General features: G+C 60.7%; 1 long non-coding RNA gene across 1 annotated transcript; it reads right to left on the bottom strand.

Moving 5' to 3' along the window:
- Window positions 1–255: 255 nt before the first annotated feature.
- On the bottom strand, window positions 256–6,112 carry LOC144889144 (uncharacterized). Its single transcript, XR_013621615.1, has 3 exons — window positions 4,893–6,112; window positions 4,693–4,790; window positions 256–343 (listed from the first exon to the last, which is right to left on the bottom strand). It is a non-coding gene; the product is annotated as an uncharacterized LOC144889144 (long non-coding RNA).
- Between the last annotated feature and the right edge of the window lie 1,566 nt (window positions 6,113–7,678).

The raw sequence follows: 7,678 nt of genomic DNA, 5'->3' as shown, positions 1-7,678 counted from the left end.
GAAAGCCATTTACAGTTGGTCAAAGTGAACTTTCACACCACCATGTCAGGAAAGACAGCTAGAACCATGTACACGAGGGTGAGAGTACAGACCCCAGCACAAGGTACACCTTGCCTGCCGTACACCACGTTTCCACTTGGTGGGCAGCAGAGAGTACTTCACACGTACAGTGAGTGCCGAAGCCAAAGGCTCATTAAACTTTTAAACAGGCGGCGCAATATCCGTGTCTCTGAATTATTTATCCCGGACATCTTTCCTGGGTATCACTGTTTGCCTTACCATGACGTAGTGGCGCTGCATCTCGGTCTTCTCGCTCGCCAGCTTTTCACACTCGAGTTTGAGGCTGAAGGATCAGAGGGGTGAGGAGGGATCGATCACGTCAATTATCAGCAAACCATGTGGGGAGAATGGATGGGGGTTGGGGAGGGAGGTAACAGCATCTGCCTCACAACTCCACAATGTCTTGGATAAACGACTCGACACAACATCCCACGTAGAAGGGGGCTGAAAGGAGGGTAGGGAGCTTGGTGAGGAGGTGAGGACTGGGAAGGGGGAGGGTGCTTGATGAGGAGAGGGAGAGTGGGCTGGGGATAAGGGAGGATGCTTGGTGAGGGGAGGGAGAGTGGGCTGGGGATAAGGGAGGTTGCTTGGTGAGGGGAGGGAGGATTGGCTGCAGAGGGGAGGATGCTTGGTGAAGAAGAGGGGAACTGGGGAGGGAGAGGGGCTGGAGAGGGGAGGATGCTTGGTGAAGAAGAGGGGAACTGGGGAGGGAGAGGGCTGGAGAGGGGAGGCTGCTTGGTGAAGAAGAGGCGAACTGGGGAGGGAGAGGGGCTGGAGAGGGGAGGGTGCTTGGTGAAGAAGAGGGGAACTGGGGAGGAAGAGGGGCTGGAGAGGGGAGGCTGATTGGTGAAGAAGAGGGGAACTGGGGAGGGAGAGGGGCTGGAGAGGGGAGGCTGCTTGGTGAAGAAGAGGGGAACTGGGGAGAGGAGGGGCTGGAGAGGGGAGGATGATTGGTGAAGAAGAGGGGAACTGGGGAGGGAGAGGAGCTGTAGAGGGGAGGCTGCTTGGTCAAGAAGAGGGGAACTGGGGAGGGAGAGGGGCTGGAGAGGAGAGGATGATTGGTGAAGAAGAGGGGAACTGGGGAGGGAGAGGGGCTGGAGAGGGGAGGATGATTGGTGAAGAAGAGGGGACCTGGGGAGGGAGAGGAGGACTGCTTGGTGAAGAAGAGGGGAACTGGAGAGGGGGGGCTGATTGGTGAAGAAGAGGGGACTGGGGAGGGAGAGGAGCTGGAGAGGGGAGGGTGCTTGATGAAGAAGAGGGGAACTGGGGAGGGAGAGGGGCTGGAGAGGGGAGGATGCTTGGTCAAGAAGAGGGGAACTGGGGAGGAAGAGGGGCTGGAGAGGGGAGGGTGGTTGGTGAAGAAGAGGGAAACTGGGGAGGAAGAGGGGCTGGAGAGGGGAGGATGGTTGGTGAAGAAGAGGGGAACTGGGGAGGGAGAGGGGCTGGAGAGGGGAGGCTGCTTGGTCAAGAAGAGGGGAACTGGGGAGGAAGAGGGGCTGGAGAGGGGAGGATGCTTGGTGAAGAAGAGGGGAACTGGGGAGGGAGAGGGGCTGGAGAGGGGGATGATTGGTGAAGAAGAGGAGAACTGGGGAGGGAGAGGGGCTGGAGAGGGGGGAATGATTGGTGAAGAAGAGGGGAACTGGGGAGGGAGAGGGGCTGGAGAGGGGAGGATGATTGGTGAAGAAGAGGGGTACTGGGGAGGGAGAGGAGCTGGAGAGGGGAGGATGATTGGTGAAGAAGAGGGGTACTGGGGAGGGAGAGGAGCTGGAGAGGGGGGAATGATTGGTGAAGAAGAGGGGAACTGGGGAGGGAGAGGGGCTGGAGAGGGGAGGATGATTGGTGAAGAAGAGGGGTACTGGGGAGGGAGAGGGGCTGGAGAGGGGAGGATGATTGGTGAAGAAGAGGGGAACTGGGGAGGGAGAGGGGCTGGAGAGGGGAGGATGATTGGTGAAGAAGAGGGGAACTGGGGAGGGAGAGGGGCTGGAGAGGGGGATGATTGGTGAAGAAGAGGAGAACTGGGGAGGGAGAGGGGCTGGAGAGGGGGGAATGATTGGTGAAGAAGAGGGGAACTGGGGAGGGAGAGGGGCTGGAGAGGGGAGGATGATTGGTGAAGAAGAGGGGTACTGGGGAGGGAGAGGAGCTGGAGAGGAGGGGATGCTTGGTGAAGAAGAGGGGAACTGGAGAGGAGCTGGAGAGGGGGGGCTGATTGGTGAAGAAGAGGGGACTGGGGAGGGAGAGGGGCTGGAGAGAGGGGGATGATTGGTGAAGAAGAGGGGAACTGGGGAGGGAGAGGGGCTGGAGAGGAGGAGATTATTGGTGAAGAAGAGGGGAACTGGGGAGGGAGAGGAGCTGGAGAGGGGAGGATGCTTGGTGAAGAAGAGGGGAACTGGGGAGGGAGAGGGGCTGGAGAGGGAAGGATGCTTGGTGAAGAAGAGGAGAACTGGGGAGGGAGAGGGGCTGGAGAGGGGGGATGATTGGTGAAGAAGAGGAGAACTGGGGAGGAAGAGGGGCTGAAGAGGGAGGATGATTGGTGAAGAAGAGGGGAACTGGGGAGGAAGAGGGGCTGGAGAGGGGAGGATGATTGGTGAAGAAGAGGGGAACTGGGGAGGGAGAGGGGCTGGAGAGGGGAGGATGCTTGGTGAAGAAGATGGGAACTGGGGAGGGAGAGGGGCTGGAGAGGGGGGGATGATTGGTGAAGAAGAGGGGAACTGGGGAGGAAGAGGGGCTGGAGAGGGGAGGCTGATTGGTGAAGAAGAGGGGAACTGGGGAGGAAGAGGGGCTGGAGAGGGGAGGATGATTGGTGAAGAAGAGGGGAACTGGGGAGGGAGAGGGGCTGGAGAGGGGGGGCTGCTTGGTCAAGAAGAGGGGAACTGGGGAGGGAGAGGGGGGGCTGCTTGGTCAAGAAGAGGGGACTGGGGAGGGAGAGGGGCTGGAGAGGGGAGGATGCTTGGTCAAGAAGAGGGGACTGGGGAGGGAGAGGGGCTGGAGAGGGGAGGATGCTTGGTCAAGAAGAGGGGAACTGGGGAGGGAGAGGAGCTGGAGAGGGGGGGCTTCTTGGTGAAGAAGAGAACTGGAGAGGAGCTGGAGATGGGGAGTGGGGGGGGGGGGGTGTGAGATGGGGAGTGGTGGGGGGGGGGGTGAGATGGGGAGTGGTGGGGGGGGGGTGAGATGGGGAGTGGTGGGGGGGGGGTGAGATGGGGAGTGGTGGGGGGGGGGGTGAGATGGGGAGTGGTGGGGGGGGTGAGATGGGGAGTGGTGGGGGGGGGGGTGAGATGGGGAGTGGGGGGGGTGAGATGGGGAGTGGTGGGGGGGGGTGAGATGGGGGGGTGAGATGGGGAGTGGTGGGGGGGTGAGATGGGGGGTGAGATGGGGAGTGGTGGTGGGGGGTGAGATGGGGAGTGGTGGGGGGGTGAGATGGGGAGTGGTGGGGGGGGGTGAGATGGGGAGTGGTGGGGGGGGGGGGGTGAGATGGTTGGTGAGGAGACGGAAGGAAGGTAACTGCGTGTGCTTCACAACGCCACAACGTCTTGGATAAACACAACGTCCCGCCAACCGTGTCAAGGGCTGACGACAACGAAATGAAAACATCTTCCGAAAAGGTCTCAATGACTGACGAGGGTCGGGACGAGTTATAAAAGCGCTAAAGGGAACCTCGTCATTGAGGTTCGGGAACAAAAGAGGACAGAGCGGGACGGGGTGGCTCAAAACGGCCAGAAAACCCACAACGGGAAGGTGGGGGAGAGGGTGGAGGTGGGGGTGAGGGAGAGGGTGGGGGTGAGGGGGAGGGTGAAGATGGGGGTAAGGGTAACGGTAAGGATGGGGGTGGTGGTGAGGGTGGGGGTGGTGGTGAGGGTGGGGGTGGTGGTGAGGATGGGGGTGGGGGTGAGGATGGGGGTGAGGATGGGGGTGGGGGTGAGGATGGGGGTGGGGGTGGGGGTGAGGGTGGGGGTGGGGGTGAGGGTGGGGGTGGGGGTGGGGGTAAGGGTGAGGGTGGGGGTAAGGGTGAGGGTGAGGGTGGGGGTAAGGGTGAGGGTGAGGGTGGGGGTAAGGGTGGGGGTAAGGGTGAGGGTGGGGGTAAGGGTGAGGGTGGGGGTAAGGGTGAGGGTGGGGGTAAGGGTGGGGGTAAGGGTGAGGATGAGGGTGGGGTGGGGGTAAGGGTGAGGGTGATGATGAGCAGAGGATGAGGGTGAGGTTAAGGGTAAGGGTGCAGGTGAGGGTGAGGGTGAGGGTGAGGATAAGGGTGAGGATAAGGGGAGGGTGAGGATGGGGGTGAGGATGGGGGTGAGGATAGGATGGGGGTGAGGATGGGGGTGGGGTGAGGCTGGGGGTGGGGGTGAGGATGGGGGTGGGGGTGAGGATGGGGGTGGGGTGAGGATGGGGGGTGGGGTGAGGGTGGGGGTGGGGGTGAGGATGGGGGGGTGGGGTGAGGGTGGGGGTGGGGGTGAGGATGGGGGTAAGGGGCAAGATCAGCGCTCTGGATCAAACAAACAAGTGGACAGACATCGCGGCCTCGTTTCAATGTTTTTACCAACACAGCGCCATTGATTACACGGTCGGGCCCGGTGACGGGTGGTCGGTCGTACCGCGAACTACCTCAGGTAATACTGTGGAAAAGTTCGAGGGCGGCCATACCTGTGATACTGCGCTTGTAGGAACTGAAACTCCTCTTTTATCCGGTCGCAGGACTCAGTCACGGTGAATTTGAACGGCTGTCCGGGTTGGTGCGGGGCCTAGAGAGGGACGTGGGGAGACGAAGCGCGACAACACTGTCAGTGAGACGCACACGGACGGAGACAGACACAGACAGACAAAGAGTCGCTGTGTAAACTTACAGGATGTCTGCCCTGCGGATACATGTTTCCAATGGCGGGGAGATCGTCCGAATCACGACGCTCTGAGGCGATTCAAGCCGTCGCCGCTATTCCAGGGATTCCGCCAAGGGGTCTTCCTCGAACCCTCCCTCCCCCCAGCCCCCCAATAGCTCCTCAGTGGAGCTCCTTTTCTCGCCGGATCACGCTCCCGCCAAAAAGATCCCGGGAGCGCGGCGATGCATCTCGAAGGCAAGAAGAGCGCTGGAGAGTGCGGGAAGCGCAGGCGCTGCCTTCCCACGGGCCCGCTCCACGGAACTGAGAGCACGAGGTTCGCCGTACAAACCAAGGTGGCGACGGCGCCGATATCCAAATGGCGACGGGCGAAAGATTAACCTCCCCTGCAGCAGAGACCTCTCGGCGCTCGTACCAGGTCCCTCTCGCGGCCTCACCAACCTCGCTACGCGCGTCCACGCTCCCGGACAGCGCAACGCACCGCCAAGCGAAGCAGCACCGATCCGCGACCAATCGTCTTTCGCAGAGGAGAAGCGTCGCGGCCAATCGGCATCGAGCTCGGCGTCCGTCCCACGTGGGGTAGCGCCGCGCCGACCAATCGGAACGCGTCGCGGCGCGCCCTGGGAGCCGGCTCGATTCTTACGGGTCGCGAGGCCGTACACGTCAATCAAGCGGCGCGTTGCGGGAGCGGCGTCCGAAGCTGTCAATCAAAGTAACGTGGGGCCCCGGCGGTAGACAAACAGATCCAATTCCGTCCACTTCGTGCAAATGTCGGGGCTGCGCGGACGGTAATTAGTGCTTTAAGCCCCGCCCCCTTCCCTCTCGCCAAGCAGCTGAAACAATCTGTCACTCCCATCTGGCACGAAGAGCAAGTGGGGACTTAGCGCAGGGGAGAAAGCCGCTCCGCCGCAAGGTTCGTCCGACTAACAGCGATTTGCTTTCTCTCTCCCGGACCCATTATGAAGGCGGCGGCGGCGGATCGATGGCGGCATCATCGCTTATCGCGGAAATCATCTCCGAGTTTCAGCAAAACGCACCGAGAGTCTCTTGGGGCCCTCGACCATCTCGCTTGTGCGAAACCGCTCGGGGTCACCTCTTGTGGTTTGATACCTGCCAGGTTCCGTAGCGACGACAACACCTCCCCGACCACGTCACCGCAAACCGGCCCCTGTCCCTCAAAATAACTCCGCCCCCTAAACGGCCCCACGAATCGGGCCGCACCTGGAGTGGGAAACAATCATTTGTTCTTTCTTTTCTTTTTTATCCTGTATTGATGTTTATAGGTTCAAAAGCTCGACTCTTAAAACGCTCTCCTCTTGGTCATCGCTCACAGCCGAGCTGGGGTCCGCACAGCCGAGCTGGGGTCCGCACAGCCGAGCTGGGGTCCGCACAGCCCGTTGGGATCCGCACAGCCCGTTGGGGTCCGCACAGCCGAGCTGGGGTCCGCACAGCCGATCTGGGGTCCGCACAGCCGATCTGGGGTCTGCACAGCCCGTTGGGGTTCGCACAGCCCGCTGGGGTCCGCACAGCCGAGCTGGGTTCCGCACAGCCCGTTGGGGTCCGCACAGCCCGTTGGGGTCCGCACAGCCCGTTGGGGTCCGCACAGCCGAGCTGGGGTCTGCACAGCCGAGCTGGGGTCCGCACAGCCGAGCTGGGGTCTGCACAGCCCGTTGGGGGTTCGCACAGCCCGCTGGGGTCCGCACAGCCGAGCTGGGGTCCGCACAGCCGAGCTGGGGTCCGCACAGCCGAGCTGGGGTCCGCACAGCCGAGTTGGAGTCCGCACAGCCGAGCTGGGGTCTGCACAACTGGGGTCCGCACAGCTCGAGCCCGCTGGGGTCCGCACAGCCCCTTGGAGTAAGAGGGTCACGGTGTTGGGTCAGTGTCGGAGGGTGGGGGCGATGAGTGGGCCGGGTCTCGTTGTGCTTGGCATGCGGACCGGACCACTCTTGTTCCGCCTCGCGACTCCCTCACCGTCACCGTCATCGGTTCTATCTGAGCTTTCCCGGGATGTGTTTACCCCTCCCCAGTCCCCACGTTCCCGCTTCCCAAGATTTCCGCAAGCGCCATTCGCAGAGGTTTTAACGGTAAAAGGATCGATTTGTCTTCTTACCGTCGGTTAACCCCCCGTAGTACTCAGCCGCATCCTGTCCCCCAATTGGACCCTACTTTACCCACAACAACTATCCTGTCGTCACCCTCCGGTCCCTCCCCCCTCCAGGCAAACCCTCCCACTCATCAACGCACGAGAGAACGAAACAACGCCTCCATTGATCCCATGGTTATCGCTCCAGAACCGGGAATCACGAACACCCGACGTGGATTTACGCGCTACCAGGGTGATGGCGAACCCTGGGTGTTTGGCGGGAATACAAACACCGTACGTGGTATACCTACAACTCGTACCAGGAATAGGCCTACTTATAGACTTACCTGCTCTACCTGCCCGGTCGATTACCCGATGAGCAGCTTGCCCCCAGGGGGCTCTCCAAGGATCCCATTGATCTGGTCGAGTCACCACGTGATCCGAGAAGCTCTTCCACGGTTCCATGAGGCGATTTCTGATGAAAAGCTCCTTTTCCTCTTCCTCCCATTGGGTTGTTCATGTGCTCGGAGACATGAGCTTCACTAAGTGCCCTCTCAATGTGAGTCAAACAAAAGGTCAAGAGAACAACGCATTTGTTAGTTACCATGATAAACTGTTTGTACGTGATGTTACCATGATGAACATGTTTGTACGTGATGTTACCATGATGAACATGTTTGTACGTGATGTTACCATGATGAACATGTTTGTA

Source organism: Myxine glutinosa, unplaced genomic scaffold (genome assembly GCF_964187855.1).
Source record: "Myxine glutinosa unplaced genomic scaffold, kmMyxGlut1.1 SCAFFOLD_1125, whole genome shotgun sequence".
NCBI lineage: Eukaryota > Metazoa > Chordata > Myxini > Myxiniformes > Myxinidae > Myxine > Myxine glutinosa.
This window is presented reverse-complemented; position numbering and strand designations above follow the sequence as displayed.